Genomic DNA, 22,631 nt, shown 5'->3' with positions numbered 1-22,631 from the left:
CCGTGTTCGTCCAGATGACTAGTCTGATTGTTTTATATTTATACTGTCAAAGCCATTAATGCTTCTATTTCACAAATAGAGTGTCTGAGGTGCCTGTAATATTCACAATCTGCCAAAAGTCAAGAGACAGACACATTGATCCCTAATCCCTGGCTGTAGCTAAAAGCTGCAGGTGATGGGGGCCTTGTTCCTGCATGCGGGAACAAAAGCTTCAGTTTCCAGAGGCTGCATGTCAGCTGTTACCATTGCTGCTGCATGTCAACTGGTTGTGAGAACTGCAAACCCACACACCCTGGAAATTAATGACTAAATAAATAAATGTCAGTCAGTCAAGGGTGGTGGTACATTTCTACAGTCCTGGCACTCAGCAAGTGGAGGCAAGAGGATCTTCTAGTTTAAAAAAAAAAAAAAAGACAACAAAGCTTGTACCCCCCCCCCCCAATGTAGCTGTAGACAGTTGCTTAGCATTGTAAAGCTGACTTTAGTCCCTAGCACCACATAAACCTGGTATGGTGGCTCATTACTGTAACCTTAGCACTAGGCAGGTAGAGGCATTTGGCTACCTATTACTCAAAGACAGCCTGAGCTACATAAAACTGTATCTCAGAAACAAAGCATGGACTGCTAAGGTGGCTTTGTGGGTAAAAGTGCTTGTTGCATGGCCTGACGACCTGGGTTGCATGCTGAGACCCATGTGTAGGTGGAATGAGGAAACTGATTCTACAAGGTAGTGCTCTGACTGCACACACGCATGCTGAGGTCTGCTACACCCCATATCTTATACACCCCATATCTTATACACCCCATATCTTACATACATAAACAGCAAAAATAATAAAGTTAAAACACAAAACAGGCTGGGAGAAAACTTCAGTTGACAAGTGAAGACACATTAGAAAAAACAAACCGCCGGGCAGTGGTGGCACACGCCTTTAATCCCAGCACTTGGGAGGCAGAGGCAGGCAGATTTCTGAGTTCGAGGCCAGCCTGGTCTACAGAGTGAGTTCCAGGACAGCCAGGGCTATACAGAGAAACCCTGTCTCGAAACAAAACAAACCACAAAAACAAAACAAAAAAACCCAACAATAACAAAAAAAGAAAAAACAAACCAAGGATGGGGGCTGGGGAGATGGCTCATTGGTTAACAGTGTTTGCTGAGCAAGCTTGGAGACTTTTCTTGGATTCCCCAGCACTCAAGAAAAACCATGGCCCTGTGTAGCAGTAGGAGGCTGCTAACAAGCCAGTCTGCTGGAAACAGTAAGCTCTGTGTTCAGTGAGCGGCTATGTCTCAAAGAACTAATGTCAGATAGACAGGAATAGAGGAAGACACCAGATGTCCTCTTCTGGCCTTCAAATGTGTGTGAACTGCTCTCTCTTTCACACACACCACACATACATGACACACATATATACTTTAAAAAAAATTAAAATACAAAAGTCAGGCAGAGTGACACATACCTGTAATTCAGCTCCAGGGAGGTGTCATCAGGTCAAGCCCCGAATTATGTTCAGGCAGTTGAATAGGTGAATTGTGATGCAAGGCTCTTGATGTGGACCTCTGGGTTTCTTATGCACATGCATCCCTGTGTAGGAATACCCCACATACAAGAACACTTACACACACATACACACACATACACACACATACACACACACACACACACACACAATGAAACCAAAACAGAACAAAACACTCCCCACAAAAATCCCTGAAAAACCCCTGAGTTTCCTTGTCATAAAAGATGCACACATGCACACACTTAAAAGAAAGTTTAAGAAATGCTCCACAGTAGCTCAGCCTAAAGAGACATGACAGGGGCTGTAGAGATGGCTCAGTGTTTAAGAGCCTTTGCTGTTCTTCCAAAAGACCTGGGTTCTAGTCCTAGCACCCACATGGTAGCTAACAGGCATCAGACATGTATGTGGTACACAGATATACATGTAAGCAAGACATACATACATACCTACATATGGCAGGCATATAAAATAAAAATATTTTTTTAAAATATATAATAGCTAAGTATCTAGAGGAAAAGAAATATTATTATTATATTTTTGGGTCAACTGATAAAATTAGAATATAGATGATTGGTTAGAGAGAACTTTTTTCTTCACTCTGTAGTCTAGATTGACCTGGAACCCTACATTAAACAGGCTCACCTCACACCTTCAGTGATGTTCCTGACTTTGCCTCATGAGAGCTAGGATTACAGGCATGTACCAGTATACCAAGCTGTGATCCAGCTCTGGGCAGATAGAACTCTTGTTTATTTCTGAGACAGGGTCTCAACTGTGCAGTCTTGGCTAGCCTTTAACTTTCTATGTAGACCAGGCTGGCCTCAAGCCCCACCTCCTTCTTCCTCTCTTGGGTTGGGATTAAAGGTATGCACCATTACCCTCAGCTAGGTAGACTCTTGAATCAGAATCAGTTTTAAATGTCATAGGGATTGATATCTGTATCGTTATTATTAAGAAATATACCTCGGAATATTTAGGGGTTAAAAGCCTGAAATATGTGAACGATCCTTAAAATGAAGAGACTGTAAAATGTGCATGCACAGAAAACAGCAAATGGGCACGATGCTTAAAATAGCTGAAGCTTCGTCAGGCAGTGGTGGCGCACACCTTTAATCCCAGCACTTGGGAGGCAGAGGCAGGAGGATTTCTGAGTTCGATGCCAGCCTGGTCTACCGAGTGAGTTCCAGGATAGCCAGGGCTACATAGAAAAGCTGAAGCTTGGTAAGGAATATATGGGAGTCTTCCACGCAATTTTTATTCTTGTGACTTTTCAAATAAGTTTGAACTAATTTCCAAATAAAACATTTTAGTAATGTTCTCCTGCTAAGTTCCCCGAATTCTAATTGAGTCAGCATGGACTGTGCCCGCAGGAATTCCATGAATTATGTGTAGCTCTTTCCTAAATATAAGTTAGTTTGCCCAAGCTGCCAAGTGTTTGATTCCAAGCTAAGTGAACAGTGCCAAGGCAAGCATCTTTGAAAAGCCTCCCTTCCATTTTCGTCTCTTCTTAGAGCTTCTCTATAGAGTTGCAGTTCTCCTCAGAGGCTTACTGAATTGGCAAGAGTTGCCTTATGGCTTCCAAGTGACACTTGCAAGTTCTGAACAAAGGGTCTGAGGTTTGGGTCCTGCCTGCATCTACCCTCCTGATAGACTTTGTGATGTTCCTCACCTAGGGGAAAGGTGCAATCGCAACAGAGACAACACGTTGGCAAACCAAGAGCTGCCAGCCCACAGACATGTTTAGGTATATAGTGTTCTTGCCTTTGTTTTATTTTGTTTTTTAGCTATATAGTGTTCTTGCCTTTGTTTTATTTTGTTTTTAGGCATGAGCTCACTGTGTAGCCTTGGCTGGTCTAGAACTTACTACATAGACCAGGCTGGCTTCATAGTCACAGAAATCTGCCTACTCTGCCTCCTGAGTCTGAAACCAACAGTACTCACTTAAAAAAAATAAAAAATAAAAACAATCCTCAGTTAGGCATGGTAATGTACACCTGTAGTCTCAGCCCTTTGAAGACGGAAGCAGGAGAATGCAGGGTTTTACACACACACACATACACACACACACACGTGCGCACACGCACATGCACACGGACATGGTATGTGCAGGTTCACATGCCTGTGCATGATGTGGAGGCTAGAGAAGGTTGTGTCCTGCTCTATCAGTCTACCTTGATTTCTTTGAGACTAGGTCTGGATCTCAGTGAACCTGGAGCTAGGCTGTCAGTTAGCAAGCCCAGTGGTCTTCTTGTCTCTAGCCACTATAATACTGAGGTTACATGACTGGATTTTTTCTTAGTTCTGGGGATTTGAACTTAGGTCTTTTACCCACCTAAGTGGTGTATTTTGTCTATTATTAGTTTTTCCAGACATGACTTCTTTATGTAGCCTTGGTTGTCCTGGAACTTCTTCCATAGACCAGGCTGGCCTCAAACTCAGAGATCTGTCTGTCTCTGCCACCTGGTCCAAGGTTTTTTTTTGTTTGTTTGTTTTGTTTTTAAATACTCAATTAATTGATTGTTATTCACAGTCAACCTTTGCAACATATCATGGGAAAACTTGACTGTCTTCTCTGGGCATGTTGTGTCCATATACTTAGTGACTGGCAGCAGTTGGGGGGAGTTGGGCATTGCCCTTCTACTCCAAAGAGTCTCCACCGTGCACTTCCTTATTATGACCAGTGATCTTGCTTACTTTCAATTTCTTCTTGGTGTCTGGATTAGAACAGGATTACAAAGTCTTCAAGTTCATGCTATCTCTGATATGGAAATACTCGTACATCTCAGGTTAGACCCCAGGTTAGAAGTGGAACCCAGCACTTCCTGCGTCATGATAGGCATACTCTTCCAGCGAACTATATCCCCAGCCTCATGACTCATTTTGTTTCCTTCCAACGTTGGGCATCAGGATCTGGCCCTTGAATCTTCTCCACACCCTGCTTTTGATATTTCTGGGCTTCTGCCAGTTTCACTGAATATTGACATGTCAGTCTGATGAACTGGTATCTGATGAACTTCTTGGTCCTCTTTTTGACAATCTTGGGCTTCATCTGAGGCCAGAGGGAAGCCATGATGGTGTAAAAGATATGGCAGCCACCTCAAAGGTAGCAGCATCAAGGAAGAAGTGTGATTCATTTCTTTAGTGACTACAAATGTTGAGCAAGAAAGAGGTTAGATGGAGCTCACAATGACAATTATTGTCCTGTATCAATTTCAAGGATACTGATGGAAGAGGGGATGGACTCTGGCTTAAGAGGCCAATAGACTCAATGGCAATTTGGAGGGTTTGACAGTTGAAGTCAGAATTGAAAAGAAACCAGGATATCTTATTGGAGTTAAGAATGGAACATAGAAGAACTGGAAGGAAGTCAGGTGTCTGTCGAGCATGTCAAAAACCCGAGGACATCATTTGAGCAGTCTTGGAGTCATAGCTTAGTGATTATGCTCTGTAGCTAGGACATAGATCCTGGAAAGAAAAAGGAAAAAGCAATAAAACCAAACAACCACAAAAACCTAGCCAGAGATGGTGGCTGTCTTAGTTAGGGTTTTATTGCTGTGAACAGACACCATTGACCATGAAAACTCATAAAGGCAAGCATTTAATTGGGGCTGGCTTACAGTTTCAGAGGTTCAGTCTATTATTGTCATGGCAGGAAGCATGGCAGTGTGCAGGCAGACACAGTGCTGGAGAAGGAGCAGAGAGTTCTATATCTTGATCTGCAGGCAGCAGGAGACTATGTGCCATACTGGGTATACATAGCTTGAGCATAGGAGACCTCAAAGCTCAAGGTCACAGTGATATACTTTCTCCAACAAGATCACACCTCCTAATAGGGCCACTCCCTATGGGCCAATCATTTAAATAAACACATGAGTCTATGGGGGCCATTCCTATTCAAACCACCACAGTGGCACATGCCTATAATTCCAGCATCTGAGCACTTTAGGAGTCTAAAGCAGAAGGATACTAAGTTTGAGGCCAATCTAGGCTCTGGGGAGGTAGGAAGATCAAAAATTCATGGTTGGCTGGACTTTGCAGTGTACTCCTTTAATCCCAATACTTGGAAGGCAGAGGCAGGTAGATCTCGTTAGTTTGAAGCTGGACTGGTTTACTTGGTGAGTTCCAGGCCAACCAGGACTACATAGTGAGAGTGTGTCTATAATTAATTAATTAATTAATTAATTAATTAATCAAGATCATTCTTAGCACAGAAGAGATCTGAAAGCTAGCCTCAGCTACCTAAAAAAATAAAAATAAAAATGAAAAATAATAAAAATAGCAAGATCTGTAGTTCATTTTGCAGAGTGCTTGCCTAGCATCTGTAGAGCCCTAGTTCAATCCCAGCAGTACACAAAGAGGTGCATACCTGTAGCACTAGCATAGGAGGACAGAGAGGTTCTCTTTAGTTATGTATAGAGTTCCAGGCCACCCTTACATGAGACCTTGTGTCAAAAAATGCAATGCTTGGTGGCATATGCCTTTAATCTCACCACTCAGAGGCAGAGGCAGGCTGAGTTCAAGATTAGGCTAGTCTATGTACAGAGCAAGTTTCATGAAAGCCTGTCTCAAAAAACAAACAAATAAATAAATAAATAAATAAATAGACATAAAGCAAGCAAGCAAACAAACAAATAAAATGAAGAAAAAGTAATTTGGAGATGGAGACTAACAGCACGTCTTATTTTTGGAAAGGAACTGAGTTTGGTTCCAGACGCTCACATCAGGTGGCTCACGTCCTTCTGGAAGTCCAGTTACAGTGAATTTGATGCCCTGTTTGGACTCCTTGAATACTTGTAGGACCAGCTACCTACACACATAAAAATAGGAATAATAAATATTCTAAAAATATCAATCTTAGACTGCCATCCTGGGGAGGGTTCTTTGAAGGTCCACAACCCTCTGATTTGAGGATTTGTGAGGAAAAATCACACAGCAAGATCAGGAGCAGTACTGAATGCAGTGCACCATTATTTTAAAAGTAGAAACAAGCTTCTCTGCTTTTAACCACTAGAGTGGAAGATACAGGAAAGCAAGTCCGGACCAGAACCTGGCTAGGGTGACCTGATGGTACTAGAATGCTTCAAAAGTGTGTGCTTCCCAGTATCTGCTGAGGGGATTCAGGGTCCTCAAGTCAAGGGAACAAGAACACTTAGCCAGCCTTGAGAAAGGGGTCTTCATTTCAAATGACAGGAAGTCCCAGTGCAGTGATCAGACACAGACAGCAAAAAGCAGAAAACGTCATCTGCTCTACTTCCCCTGATAGACATGAGGAACCAGAGGCCCAGGGGTGAGAACAGCTTCCCCAAGGCTGCACAGTCTGTTCTGATGCGTGTCAATCTGTAATTGAAATTGAGTTTCTAATCTTATAGTTCAGGGCTCTTTCTCCAAGTACATTAGCTGGGATTGCAGTTGCTGTAGATGGCTATGGGTAGTTGTCACCAATAGAAGAAGGAAGGATTTGTTGATTTGATTTTTTTTTTTAAAGACAGGGTTTTACTATGTAGCCCTGGATAGCCTAGAACTCACAGAGATCCACCTGCCTCTGTTTAAGCTGGGGTTAAAGGCATGCACCACCAAACTTGACTTAAACTCAGTATATAATCCGGGGTGGCCTTGAATTTGCAATCCTCCTGCCTCAACCTCATGAGTAGTAATAATTATAGGTCTGTATTATTAGGTTTAGCAAGAGGTTTTCTACTTTACAGGAAATCTAGAGGCCGCCTTAGGGACCTAGCTTCTTTTCTGTCTTCCTCCTTACTGTGGCTTCTGGTCTGTTTTAAAATGGCTTCTCTACCTTCAGGCGTTATAACCTTTTTCATTTCAAGCATGTGGAGGAAAGGAAACTGAATTGCCTTTTTTTGTTTTGTTTTGGTCTCTTGAGACAAGTTCACCTTTCTGTGTAGTCAAAGTTGTCCTTAAACAGGAGGTTCTCCTACCTGCATCTTTCAAGTGCTGGGTCATAGTTGGTTTTTTTTTTTTGTTTGTTTTTGGTTTTGGTTTTTCGAGACAGGGTTTCTCTGTGTAGTCCTGGCTGTCCTGGAACTCACTCTGTAGACCAGGCTGGCCTCTAACTCAGAAATCCACCTGCCTCTGCCTCCCAAGTGCTGGGATTAAAGGCATATGCCACCACTGCCTGGCAATATAGTTTGTTTTTTAAAGATTTATTTATTTTATGTATATGAGTACACTGTCACTCTTTTCAGACACACTAGAAGAGGGCATCGGATCCCATTACAGGTGGTTGTGAGCCACCATGTGTTTGCTGGGATTTGAACTCAGGACCTCTGGAAGAGCAGTCAGTGCTCTTAACCACTGAGCCATCATACCAGCCCACTTATTGCGAATTCTAAAAGGCTAGACTAGATCATTTGTAGTACTGGATGCCTACCTGCTAAGATCCTTTCCAACTGTGAAATGAGGCTGTTCTGCACTTTGTATTCTGGACACAGTGGAATCTAGAGAGATAAATCTTCCCACTGGAGGTGGGAAACAGAATGAACTTGGACTTTAAGATAATATCTATTATGTTAGATGAATATTTCAACAAATAATTACTATATATATATGGTGAGTGATTAAATATAGGGCCACATAGGTAAGCAAGAGGGTATGTACCAAAAGGAGGGGTGGCACAGAAAGATGTGACACTTGGACTATAGCAGGGACAGCAGAGGGCTGGGAGAAGCTGTGACAGTATACAGGAGACAGAAAGGGACCGACCCTGAATAGGACGAGTGGGTTTAGAGGTGTTTCTTTTCTCTTTTTTTGTTCCTATATTTCGAGACGGGATAGTATCTAGCCAAGACTGGCCTGAAACTTCTACTCCTGCTTCAGCTTCCTGAGAGCTGGGATTACAAGTGTGCATTACTAAAGCTGGCTGTTGCTGCAATTTCTGGGGCAGGTCCACCTGGAAGGCCTGAGGGGAAGGAAGAAAGATTAACGAAGAATTACTTAGCCTGTCCATAGTGGTGCACACCTCTACTTCCAGCACTTAGGAGGCAGAGGCAGGCAGATCTCTATAAATTCAGGGCTAGCCTGGTCTACAGAGCAAGTTTTAGGATGGCCAAGGCTACATAGAGAAACACTATCTCCAAAAGCCAAAAACCAAAAACCAAAACCAACCAACCAACCAACCAACCAACCAACCAACCAAACAAACAAACAAACAAAAGAATGATTTCTAGAGGCTGAAGAGATAGTTTGGTGGTGAAGAGCATGTGCTGCTTTTCCAGAGAACACAGATTCACTTTTCAGCACCCTCCATGATAGCTCACAACTGTTTTTAACTCCATTTCCAGGTACTTCCATTTCCAGATGCTTTGGCCTTCCTTACACATGTGATACACAGACAGATATGCAAGTAAAATACCCATACACATTAAAAATATTAATAAAAATAAAATAAAGAAGCGTGACTTCTGGGCTGGGCATGATGGCACAGACCTTTAATTCCAGCGCTCAGGATAAGAGGCAGGCTTATCTCTGTGAGTTTGACGACTGCCTGGTCTAAGTACAGAGCTAGTCTAGACCTACATGGTGAGATCCTGTCTTACAAAAGAAAAAAATGAAAAAAGAAGATTCCCTAGAGTCAAGTTAGGCTCACATAGGAACACATACACATATCACCATGGGGAATCTAAAAAAGAGTACAGGATTCTAACACTTTGAGTTTTCCTAGACTTCTGATTTTGAAGAGGTTAAAAACCAAATGTAGTCAAGGGCTCTGGGACCGGCCTTGGGATTTAGTTCAGGCTCCAAGAAGAATCAAAGTAACATTTTAAGACCTACTGTGTTTTTCAGGACAGTAAATTCAGCATTAGATAAAAATCCAGGGCCTTGATGTGAATAATGTTAACTGGGTCTTGTTATGCAGTACAGGGCGGAATTAAACTTGTCATGAAGATTAGTATGATCTGAAACCTTCAGTAGTTTATGTCTCTGCCTGCAGAGTGCTGGATCACAAGTGTGTACTCCTTCACTCACTCAGGAAATCTGTCTAATGATCTCTGAAAGTGCTTTCTCACTGTGTGGCTTATCTCTACAGGAAAGTGTACCATGTATGTTGGAAACATGACTACAGTTCTTTCCCTTATATTCTCCTTGGGTGTGTGTGTGGGGGGGAGGTAGGGAGGACAGAAGGGAGGGGGAAGGAAAAAGGAGAGGGGGAGATAGACTATATATAGACAGATATCTGAGCTTCTGCTCAAGATTTCTGGTTCATTAAGTAACAGGTGTGCAATCTACAAGAAATATTTTGGTTTTCTGAGTTGTATTAATGGTTTTTCTATTTGTAGTTCTGTATTTTTCCCACAAAACCTTTACTTTTTTGTTTATTTGATACAGGGTCTCAAGTATCCCAGGAGGGCCTTGAACTCCTGATCCTCCAGCTCCTACCTACCAAATATTATTATTGTTGTTATTGCTGTTTTGTTTCTTCAAGACAAGGGTTTTTTGTGTAGACCTGGCTATCCTGAAGATTACTTTATAGACTGCCTGCTCCTGCCTCCTTGCCTCTGTGTTCTGAGTGCTGGCGTTAAGGTCCTGCACCATCACCGCCCAGCACCACTATTATTTAAAAAAAGTCAGTCAGTCTCAGCTAGGCTAATCCCAGCATCTGGGAAGCAGAAGTAGGTGGATTTCTGTGAGTTTGAGGCCAGCATGGTTTACAAAGAGTTCTAGGACAGTCAAGGCTATTACACAGAGAAATTCTACGTCAAAAAAAGAAAACACAAAACAAAACTCAAAACAAAAAAGACACAGTCTCATTATATGGCTTAGGCTGATCTTGAACTTAGGTGGCCCAGCTGACCTCAAATTTGATATGCAATTGCCTCAGCACATGATGTCAGGGCACTCTTTTGCTCTCTTAAGTTTTTTTTTTTTTAATTATTTTTTAAAATTTTTTGATCTTACCATCTATCTGGCTGGCATGGAACAAGCTATGTAAATCAGGTTGAATGTGAGCTCCCAGAAATCTGTCTGCCTCTGCCTCCCAAGTGCTGGGATTAAAGGTGTGCTTTGCTACATTAGATTAGTTACTATGATTTAAAAAAAATATTTAATCTATATGAGTATGCTGTAGCTGTCTTCAGAAACACCAGAAAAGGGAATTAAATCCCATTACAGACAGTTGTGAGCCACCATGTGGTTACTGGGAATTGAACTCAGGATCTCTAGAAAACCAGTCAGTGCTCTTAACCACTCTCCAGTGACTATGGTTTTAATAGTAAACTATGTCTACTAAGATATAATGTATGTACTTTAGGACAGTTATTAATATGGGTCCCATTATCATCATCTCCATTTACAGTTCAAATAAATGAGTATTGTGTGACAGAGCTTCCTGGGGAGATGCAGTACAGAGGTCCACTTACTCGTAACATAGAGGGAACTCATGACAAACCAAAGCCCAACTTGGTGAACCAATTAGTTTTATTGGGGTTACCTTCAGTAATATGAAGAAACATGAGGGATTACTTACAGTAGCAGAAATGACTCAAAGACAGCTGCATCACCAAGGTCCACCCCAACACTGGCGACAACTCACAAAAGCTGGGAAACTTAGGGCATACTACATAGCCTGCAGGCCACTCCATAGGTTGGAGAGCATCCTTTCCAATTGTCTGGTCTAAACCTTTTCCAACGGAGTTTGGCTGGTTTCTGCTTCTTTTAGGCAGTTGGTCTGGTCTTAAGAGTCTGCAACTTTTGCTCTTCTGAGAGTCTTCTTTGCAGCTTAGCTCTGCTCTTCTGAGACGGATGCTGATCTCTGCCAGGAAGGAGCTTAGTAAATCTGGTTGGTTTCAGGGCTTTCCTGAAGTTATTTTGAGTTGTTTGCTTAATAGCCTTTCTGTTTAATGGAAAGTTCCAATCTTGGAGGAAACTGTTACACAATATTGATACAGAAAATTTTAGAAGTCTTCCACGGTTTACATAGTTTAGCCATACTGAGACTTCACAGGGAATATGGCATTTTACCACTGGCATCCTATTAGTAACTTTATTGAAAGTGACTATTATCTAATTTTCATAAATGAGGAAACTGAGGCTTCCCCAAGGCTACAAAAGCTCAGGCATACAGGGTTTACCAAGTCTTCCTGGAAACCCTTATGTGACTGAGTTTACAATCCTAGCACCTAGCTACTGAAGTTAAAGCCCCACTAGCCAAATACTGGTTTGTTGACATTGTGGTGTTACTAAACTTGTCGGTTAATATAATGAGGATGAGGGCTGGAGAGACAGTTAAACTGTTAAAGGTGAGGCTGGCAACCAAATCTACAAAGGGAATGAGGATATATTTAGTAACCATGTAGGGTTCTTGTGATGATTAAGAGTGTTACACATGTGGATCATGTAGTACGCACTCAAAGGGGTTGGGTATCACTATTTCTTCTGGACCAGTACTATGCACAGACAATATAATGTGTATTGTAGTGACACCCTAGAGAGAGAGGGAGGGGCAGGAGAGGGAGGAGAGAGGAGAGTAGGAGGAGGAAATTTTAGCTGGGTATGGCGGCTCCAATTTGTAATCTCAGCATTCGGGAGGCTGAGGCACTGCCATTACTCTGAGGCAGGTGGGTGATGTAAGGTGAATTTCAGGCCAGCCTGCGCTGTGGTGTGAGACACTGTCAAAAACCAAAAAGTGAACAAAGGTGATCTTTAAGTTTTCAAGTAACTACGTTGAAAAAAACAACTAAAAGAGACGTGAAATTATTTAAGTCACTAAATACACGTGCAACTACATAATCAGTTTTGCAATCAACAACGTCCTTTCTCAACTTGGTCCAGCCACGTTTCAGGCAGCGGATCTGAGTTGCACCCTCCGCTCCCAGACAGGATTCCTCGCGGTTAGCAGAGAGCCCAAGGCCACGCCCCATGCCCCTCCCAGATTACATCATAGATCCCACCAGTCAGGGCCGGCCGGGCCCATTCAGGCCCACCCGCACGCAGCCCGCGTGCGCCTGACACTAGCATCCTCTCTGCTGGAAAAGGAAGCGGCGTCCATCTCAGAACGGCGGAGGCGGCCTGAGGCTCGCCATTCGCTGAGGCATCCGCGGGCGGGAGGCCGCACTCTAGACCCCCGACGCGCGCCTCGCCAACGGTCCGCCGCTCGTGCCGCTTCCACGGAGAGGTCGTGGAGCAGGGGCTGGCGTGGATTGGTTCGCGGCTCCTCGGCCCGCCCTTCGGTGGCGCCCATTGGTTGGGGCGGCACCCGCTGACGGCGAGGACGCTCCGCCTTCGTGCCGGCCTTCAAGAGGGCGACGAGGAAGCGGCCACCTCCCTGTGCCCCGCCCCTCCGGCTAGCTCTGAGGCTTCTGCGGCTCCTCCCGACTGCTCCCGGCTCCTCTCTGCCCTCTCCCGGCTTCCTGCGGCTCCGGCTTGGGCTCGTCGGCGGCGGGTAGGTGCGGATGTGATCGGGATCCGAGGGTCGGCCGCTTCACTAACCCGGGAGACTGTGGCCTAGGTTCTCGCAGTGGCCGCCGGGGACCCCGCAGGTCGCGCCTGAGGCAGGGAAGGGCGGTGGCTGTCCGCCTACGGGACGCCGGGGTGGCTGCGAGAGGGGGCCTGGTGGGGGGCCTGCTGCCGTGACCTTCGGAGTCTCCGAGGCGCCTTCTGAGGGGACTGTAGTGGGCGAGACGGGCCAAGAGATTTTGTTTCAGGGCTTCTGAGGTTGTGGAGCCCAGGGGCTTGCCTCAGGGTGGGCATGTGCTGAGCCCGGGTACCGAGGGTCGACTGCAGCCTGGGCCCTTGGGTGGGGTTCGGGATGCAGAAGGACGCTGGGGTCGTTTCTCCAGGCTTCAGGAGGGGCGTCACTGGATGTGGGAACTGAGGCGAGCTCCGCGTGTTCTTGTCTGGGGGTTATGGGTGGGGTCGAGGGGTGGTCTGGAGAATCTAACTCGAGCCCTTGAGTGCGTGGGCCCCGCACAGTTTGGGGACTGACGCGCATCTACTGTCTGGCTTCGGGAACCCAAAGGGTTCACGTTAAGAGTGCGAAGTCCGGAAACATAGGGACCAGTGGCCGTCGGAAACGTTACTCAGAGCAGAGATTGTAGTTTATTTAGCACATGGGACGAGCTCTTTTGGACTGTTAAAGCTGGAATTCAAATTTACTTGCGATTGCCTCCTGGGCGTATTTGAGAGGTTTTGCTTATCTCTTGGATTGTGTAGATTAGATGCATTTGGTGCTTTAGGGGAAGAGGCTGGTTTGCCCATAGGGTTGTGTTTTAGGAATCCAGAACTCGACCCCTCCCGGAGCGGGGTTGTAGCCTGTGCTTCTCAGGAAAGATTAATGTTACCCAGCTTTTTGCTGGAATCTCCCTTTCTCCTTTCCCTCCGCTGGTCCAGTTACAGAATTTCTCCCCAGGGCCTCTGCAGTGTTTCTTGCTCCCTGTGAGTGTCTCCCGCCCATTTTCCTACTGCTGCGCTTTTGGCAACTGCCTCTGCTCTTTCCCAGGGATGGTTGTGGCATTGCATCAGGGGATATTTGTGCTTGTAATTTGCTCACTCAGCCCAGGAGGAGGGAGAATAGTATGGTGCAGAGTTCGGGGAGCGGGAGAGTGACAAACGGGAGGGGGGCGGTTGCCGGCAGCCTGGCTGGGTAGGCAGAGCGATGGGTGTGGTGAGGGAAATACAGCTGCTCTAGGCCTATAGGGTAACACTGCCCAGTCATCAGCGCAGAGATTCAAAGACCAGCAACAGCAGCAGCTATTTTTACAAATCAATCCTGAATCCAAGCTGAGCACATGGATTTAGGGTGAACAGTTGTCATGCCCTAACTATGACAGGCTGAGTGTTTTGTAGACAACACTGCAGTTGCTAAGCAAGAGACTCCATCTGTCTGTACCATGCACCAGGTACTTGCAACTTTGTAAACTTTTTCTCCACTTTGGGGAGCATGTTCATGGCTTTTCAATTGATGGAGTCTGATGGCCCATACCACTTCCTTTAAAAGGTGATATTTTTATTTCAGTCATAATCTCCTTTTACACTTAGCTTAAAGTTATTAAAGATACTGCTCTTTTTGAGCTAGTACGTACTATCTTCCAGGGGCTTTTTATTTTTTTTTATTTTTTTAAAGATTTATTTATTTATTTTATTTATGAGTACACTGTCGCTGTCTTCGGACACACCAGAAGAGGGCATCCAATCTCATTACGGATGGTTGTGAGCCACCATGTGGTTGCTGGGATTTGAACTCAGGACCTCTGGAAGAGCAGTCAGTGCTCTTAACCACTGAGCCATCTCTCCAGCCCTCCAGGGGCTTTTTAAATGAAAGCTAATATACTGATGGAAAGCAAACTCAGCAGAGATTTATGAGTCAGGTTCCAGTTCATGTTGAAAGATTTATTTATTTATTTATTGGTTTGGTTTTTCGAGACAGGGTTTCTCTGTGTAGTCCTGGCAGTCCTGGAACTCACTCTGTAGACCAGGCTGGCCTCGAACTCAAAAATATGCCTGCCTCTGCCTCCCAAGTGCTGGGATTAAAGGCATGTGCCACCACTGCCCGCCCGTCATGTTGAAAGTATTGATGCTTTGTACACAATTGGACTTAATTATCCACTGGCCCAAAACACCTTCATTGTCCTTGGTAGCCTAATCAGTAAAGCAGTTGATTATAGTATTGGAATGAGGGCAGTGAATGTTCTCAGGGATATTTTAATCAAACTATTGAAGCTTAGTAAATTACCTTTTCCTATGTAATGTTAACAACACGTGCACTCACTAAAGTTGGAAAATGCAAGGGTGTGTCTCCTATTGTATTTTATTTACTTATTTTTTTTTTTTTTGGTTTTTCGAGACAGGGTTTCTCTGTGTAGCCCTGGCTGTCCTGGAACTCACTCTGTAGACCAGGCTAGCCTCGAACTCTCGAACTCAGAAATCCGCCTGCCTCTGCCTCCCAAGTGCTGGGATTAAAGGCGTGCGCCACCACCGCCCGGCTTTATTTACTTATTTTTTACATTTACTTTGTGTGTGTATGTGAGAGTGTGGAGATCAGAGGACAACTTTGGGAGTCAGTCTCTATTTACCATGTGGGGTTTGGGTATTGAACTCAGATTCAGGCTTGGCAGCAAGTGCTTTTATCCGGCCTTCCCACTGTTATTACAACTTCTTGTTTTTTTTTTTTTACTCAGACAGCTCTGGCTGTCCTTGAACTCACAGAGACACCTCTGCCTCTAGAGACTTGTTTTTTTTTTTTTTTTCTCTGACACGTCACCACACTCTGCAAGAAATGCAGCTTAAAAAGTCTTTTATTTTGAAATAATTTTAGATTTATAGAAGAGTTGAGCAGAACCACATGGCCAGGAGAAACTGAGGTAGCTAAGGGTCTCATAGCTGGCAAGTAAGTTCATATAGTGCTAGATCTGCCCAGTTTAGACACCCAGACACCCAGGACTGACTACACAGAGAAATCCAGTCCAAAAAAAAGTGAAACAGAAGGATCTGGAGACTTGGCTACATAGGTTAATGAAGTTTCAAAAATCAAAAAGCTTTTGTCACTGTAAAAGGAAGAAAATGATGGCAGGCCTGGTGGCATGTGCCTCTACTGTCAGCACCTGGGAAGCAGAGGCAGGACCATCATGAGGCCAGTTTAAGCCACAGTGAAATACCACCTCAGAAAAAGGGTGGGGAAAGGATATATCTACATCTACTTCTCATTTCTGATTTTCTTGCATTTAATAGAAAATCAAAACTTATACATTAACTACCTATTCTTAACATTAAAAAAAACTGAGACTGGGAACAAATACAGCTGAGCAACAAAGCTTTCCCCTACCTTGTACAAAGTTTCAACCCTTGAACTGGGTGTAGTGTTCCATGACTTCAAAACCAGCCAAGGGTACATATATAAGACCCTGTCTCGATAATAATAATCCACGAAGTTTGAAATTACCAACTACAAAGGTGTACAGCCAAAAGTGAATCACCAAATTTGAAAGCAAAGTTAAGAAGAACCAATTCTCTAACCAAAGCTAAGCTATCTACCAAATACCTATATAAGCTATTATACCAAAGCTGAATGCTGAAATATAATTGTGACCTTCCCAGGCAAGAACATGGCTTGAGTCCAGGAACTTTAGACCAGCATGGCCAACACAAGACCCCAATCTCAGTGGAAAAAAGAAAATCCAGGTGCTTCCTTCAGCAAACAATGGAAAATGACTTTAATATAAAATGTAACCTTATTTGTATATTTGAGATTTTAGCACAGGAACACTGTTAAACATATGAATAGATTTGTCTTCAAACCTGGAAAGGAGGGAATATTAGGACCACACACCAAGCTGGGTATGGTAGCATATGCCTATAGTCCTAGCATTTGAAAAGCTGAAGCACAGCCAGGCAGAGGTGGGTCATGCCTTTAATCCTAGCACTCAGGAGGCAGAAGCAGGTGGATCTCTGAGTTTTAGGCCAACCTGGTCTACAGAGTTCTAGGATAGCTAAGGCTACACAGACGAACCCTGTCTTGGGGGTCAGGAGGATTAATACATGAACACACATTGGTGGTGAATGCTTTTAATCTAAGGCAGCAGGTAAATCTCTGAATTAAATGCCAGCCTGGTCTACAAATGAGTTCTAGAACTGCCAGGGCTCAAAAAGAACAAAAGAACAAAAAATGAAAAAAAAAAAAAAAAGAATAAGGATGATGAGGATTAGCCAGGCAGTGGTGGCGCACACCTTTAATCCAAGCAGTTGGGAGGCAGAGGAAGGCGGATTTCTGAGTTTGAGGAAAGCCTGGGCTACAGAGTGTAGTGTGAGATCCAGAATAGCCAGGGGTACACAAAGAAACTCTATCTTGAAAACACAAACAAACAAAAGTTCTTTTTTTCCCCAGACCTCTACATTTCTTCAAATACAATTTCTAAACTATTTGCTATGTTGAACATCATCCTGTGCATGCTGCAGTTTGATAATTTGCTAAATATTGTTTGATCCAGATGTTTTGTTAATTATTTGATATGGAAATGGTGAATTATTGTACGTGTGGTCCTAGGCACCGGAGGCTGAGGTGGGAGAATTGCTTGAGCTCAGGATTTGAAGGCCAGTTTGCTAACATAAAAGTCTATATCACTCTTCAGAGTTTGTTCTTTTACTTGTTTATTTATGTACTGGGGATAAAACCTATTCCCAGTCTGCAGGTTCTGTTTTTCTTGCTATTTTCTTTTCCTTTTTTTTTCTAAATTTTAGTTAGATTTATTATTATGCATTTGAGTATTTTGCCTCCATGTGTGGGCCTCCTGTAAGATGTTGGATCCCCTAGGGCTGGAGTTACAGGTAGTTCCTGAGCTGCCTTCTGGGTCCTGAGAATCAAACCCAGGTCTTATACAAGAGCAACAGTGCTCTTAAGTGCTGACCCACCTCTCAGTCTTCTTCCTACTTTTTAATACTTGCGTTAACTCTTTTCTCTTTTTTTTTTTTTGTTTGTTGTTTAGAAATTGTATGAAGCCACATCTTTGTTCTTTAGTTGGTTTTCTGTATTTGTGTTTTGATTTCCCTTACTCCACTGAAACGTTTTATTTATATAGATGTTTTACATTTTTAGAGAAAGAATACCAGGACTGGGATGTAGCTCAGTAGAGTCCTTGCCTACTATGCAGGAAATAAATTTGAAGCACTCAATAAATCTGCCATAATAGGACACATCTATGATCTAGCAAAAGGATCTGAAGTTCATTGTCCTCAGTTATGGGGTATATTACAGGCCAACCTGGAATGTTTGAAACTTGGTCTCTATTAGAAAAACAAAACAAAACACAAAAGGGGTTGGAGAAATGTCTCAGTGGATAAGAGCATTTGCTGTTGTTGCAAGCGACCTAGCTTTTGTTTTTAGCACCCATCTGGCTGCTTACACACCCATCTGTAACTCTAGTTTCAGGGGACCTGATGCCTTCTTGTGGGCACCAGGCATGTAAGTTATACATGCAGGCATAAAGTAAAACCAAATAAATCTTAAAAGAAAAATACAAAAAGGGGCCTGTGAAATAGCTCAGTGAGTAAAAGGCACTTGATTTGATCCCTAGAGCCTTTGCGGTGGAAGGGAAAAGTGACTCCTGAAAATTGTGCTGTATCTCCATCTTGCTGCTTTATGGTGCGTGATACTGATGCCAGCTGGCCTTGTCAGTGCAGTGAGACTAAATGGATGAGATGAGAGGACATATTTTGCCATTTTCCTAAGTCTGGGGCTGATGCTTGCTTAACTTGCTTTTCCCTTTCTGTGAGTAAGAATCAGTTACTTAAATATCTCAGTGACAGGATGCTTAAACCTCATAAGGTCAGTCAATGAGGAAAACCAGCCATTGTGCTTCATACCTGTAGCTCCAGCTCAGAGGTCAGGGTGGGAAGATGGGCGCAACGTTGAGGTCAACTTGAACTAGCTATCAAGTCCCACACCAACTTCAGCTAGAGTAATACCCAGTCTCAAAAAAAAAAAAAAAAACCTAGAAAATAATATATGGTGTGGTGTGGGACACCTTTGGGTTTTTTTTTTTTTTTCGTTTGTTTGTTTTTCGAGACAGGGTTTCTCTGTGTAGTTCTGGCTGTCCTGGAACTCACTCTGTAGACCAGGCTGGCCTCGAACTCAGAAATCCACCTGCCTCTGCCTCCCAAGTGCTGGGATTAAAGGCGTGCGCCACCACCGCCCGGCCATGAATGAATTCTTGTATTGGAATAATTTCTGTTTCTTTTCCTCCCACTCCAACTCTTCTATGAATCCATTTAATGTTGCTCATATGTACATTTTTTAAAGGTTGGATTCTTGTGATTTAGTTTAGGGGGCTCATTTTCCTATAGAAAACTGATCTCAGCAACCATTGATTGCTTATAGCTCTTCATCTAGGCATAGGAACTTGTGAAATTTCTTCATCCATGTTGGAATGTGTTATGACTGTCACTGTGCAGATCTTGTCTAGGCAACCATATGGTTGGATTTCATGGATACAGCTTCCCTGTCATGTCCAGAGGATGTTTGGCAGCAGGCATCTTGATCTTCTGGCTCTTTATTTTTAACCTCTTCCTTGATTTTTCTGAGCCTTAGGAGTAGGGGTTGCGCTCTGTAATAGTCTCCATTTATTGCAGAAAGCGTATTTGATAAGAGGTGAGAGCTATACTTACTTAGCTGGCTTGGCCCACAGTGGAAATTTTCAAATTTTTGTTTCTTTTTGTTTTTCAAGGCTGGGTTTCTTTGTGTATCCCTGGCTCTCACGAGGCTGGCCTAGAACTCGGAGAGATCTACTGCTCTCTGCTTCCTGAGTTCTCGTATTAAAGGTGTGTGCAGTCTCTGCTCCACATAGCTAGATCTTTTAATGGTCCATGTGAACTTTGTGTATGTGTGTGTTTGTAGTATTTTAGACAAGGTCTTGGTATTTAGCTTAAGCTAGCCTTTAACCTTTTTTTTTTAAAGATATATTTATTTATTTAATGTATATGAGTACACTGTAGCTATCTTATTATTTAATGTATATGAGTACACTAGCTGACTCCAGACACACCAGAAGAGGGCGTTGGATTCCATTACAGATGGCTGTGAGCCACCATGTGGTTGCTGGGATTTGAACTCAGGACCTCTGGAAGACCAGTCAGTGCTCTTAGTCACTGAGCCATCTCTCCAGTCCAGTCCTGAACTTTTAATTTTTCCCTCAGACTCCAAGGGACTTACAAGTATGCACCACCATACCTGTCTTGATTCTTTACTGTGACAAGATGTGGAATAATAGTTATATCTTCTACCTAATTAATACTCTTCCCCCATTTTTAAAGAGAGTATGTATATTCTAGAGCAAGAAAAGTTGAGGGGAAATTGGGGATAAGTGATATGGGCAAGGGTGGAGGGTATACATCCTTAAGAAAAGATATCTTCTGATGGTGATTTCTGAACTTCATTTTATTATAAACTATTTGAAATTTTTGGTCAGACAGGTCATTTGGCTTAACCTATTTTTTCCCCCCCTCAGGAATAGAACCACACCTTAAGAGACTACAGGAGAGCCCTGAGTCATTGTCTTTTTTGTTTTGTTTTGTTTTTTTGTTCTGTTTTTCAAGACGGTTTCTCTGTGTAGCCCTGGCTGTCCTGGAACTCACTCTGTAGACCAGGCTAGCCTCTAACTCTCGAACTCAGAGATCCACCTGCCCCTGCCTCCCAAGTGCTGGGATTAAAGGCATGCGCCACCACCGCCCAGCCTGAGTCATTTTCTTATAGGGAGAATGTTTAATTAGGCCAGTTGGTATTGTTTTGGGTGGCAGGTAGGTGATTTTTGAGTTCAAGGGAGGTTTTAGGTGAAGAGGACTTAGTTTGAGGTGTGTGTATGTGAGAGAGAAAGGGAAGTGGAGAGGGTGGCGGATCCTGCCCCTTGCCTGGCTAGAACGGTGGTCTTGGTCACATTTGATCTAAGTCTGGGATAAGTCCTCAGGTTTTTCCATTACTGTGTCTTCACAGATTTGTCATTTGACATTAAAAAATGAAGATGCAATGAAGCTCGATATGAAGCTCATCATTTAACCCACAGAGTCAGCTGACTCTCAGAGATCAGGGAGCCCGAGGGGTCTGTCTCAGGTCTTCTGCATGTATGCTATGGCTGAGTAGCATAGTGTTGTTGTGTAGTATCCTAACAATGGGGACAAGGAGGTTGTCCTGGCTCTTTGACCTACTTGTGGGACCCTCTTCCTCCTCCTGCTGGATTGCCTTGTCCAGCCTTGATGTGATGGAATGTGCCTGGTCTTAAGCTTATTAAGCAGTGTTTCGTTGATGTCCCTAGGAGGCCTGAGGGCATATGGGAAGTGAAGGAGAGGGGGTGGATCTGGGGAAAGGGGAGGGAGGGGGAAACTTCAGTGGGGATTTAATATATGAGAGAATAAAAATATTTATTTTTGGTTAAAAAACCCTCACCATTTAAAATCATATAATTTGGTGGGTATTGGTGCATTCACAGTAATCTGTAACCATCACTACTGCCTAATTCCAGAACATTTTCATCATCCCACAAAGAAACCCCATACTCATTAGCAAGTAGTTGGATTCCATTCACCCCACTCGTAGTCTTCCTGGTGATATTCTGCATGTATATTATTATATAAATAAATCCATACAGTAAGTGGGATTTTGTGTCAACTAGTGCAGTGCTTCAGGTTTATCCATGTTGTACGTAGTATGTGTTCACTTTATGCCCAAATACAACTACATTATGTGGCTTTTTTGTTATGTTAATCCGTTCATCCATAAATAAGCAGAAGAGTTGTTTCTACTTTATTTTTAAAAATTTTTTGTCCTTTTTTTTTTTTTACTTTTTAGCTAATATGAATACTGATGTTATTGGGCATTTTATATGCTTATGTTTTTCTATAAAGTGTTCCCCCCCACCCCCCAAGTATGTTCTTGCTGCAAAACCCAGTAAAGTCTGTTACTTTAGCCTCATGAGTAACTGAGATTACAGGTGTGAACAACCTTGCTTGGCTTTCATTTTGGTCATATGGTCACCATGTTTAACCTTTTGAGAAAATGCCAAGCTTTCCTTTTACAAGTGCCCTTTGTAATCCTATGACAGTGTATGAAGGTGCCAGTTCTCTCACAGAATCTTGTCTTTCTGATTACAGCCATCCTAGTGGGTATAAAGTGGTATCTCAGGATTTTGGTTTTGATTTTCCTTATGACTAAACTGCTTATCAACCATTTGTGTATAATATATTCAGATTAAAAAGCACATTTTGTTTGTGTGTGTCTATTTCTATGCAATTGTGCCTGTATGGCTGCTTATCATGGTGTGTGTATAGAGTCTGGAGAACAACTTGCAGCATTTAGTTCTTTCTTTTTATCTCCACCATATGGATCTCAGGGATACAATGAAGGTCTTTAGGCTTGATGGAAGTCTGAACAATCTTGCAAGTTGTATATTAAAAAATTTGCCTCTATGCCGGCCAGTGGTGGCACACGCCTTTCGATCCCAGCACTTGGGAGGCAGTGAGTTCGAGGTCAGCCTGGTCTACAGAGTGAGTTCCAGGACAGCTAGGGCTATACAGAGAAACCCTGTCTTGGAAAAAAAAATTGCCTCTCCTCCCCTTTTGCCATGCCAGGAATCAAACCTGGAGCTGTATACATATTAGATTAAGAACTGTACCACTTGACT

At 43.3% G+C, this 22,631-nt stretch overlaps 1 protein-coding gene across 4 annotated transcripts in view; it reads left to right on the top strand.

Moving 5' to 3' along the window:
* Window positions 1–12,816: 12,816 nt before the first annotated feature.
* The window catches only part of Map4 (microtubule associated protein 4), a 146,575-nt gene continuing 136,760 nt past the window's right edge, over window positions 12,817–22,631 (top strand). For all 4 annotated transcript variants that reach the window (XM_028785366.1, XM_028785365.1, XM_028785364.1 and 1 more), the window contains exon 1: window positions 12,817–12,913. The gene's annotated coding sequence lies outside the window, so the exon portion shown is untranslated. The remainder of the gene's footprint in view (window positions 12,914–22,631) is intronic.

The sequence above is a fragment of the Grammomys surdaster genome, unplaced genomic scaffold, assembly GCF_004785775.1.
Source record: "Grammomys surdaster isolate TR1022 unplaced genomic scaffold, NIH_TR_1.0 125216, whole genome shotgun sequence".
Classification (NCBI taxonomy): Eukaryota; Metazoa; Chordata; class Mammalia; order Rodentia; family Muridae; genus Grammomys; species Grammomys surdaster.
This window is presented reverse-complemented; position numbering and strand designations above follow the sequence as displayed.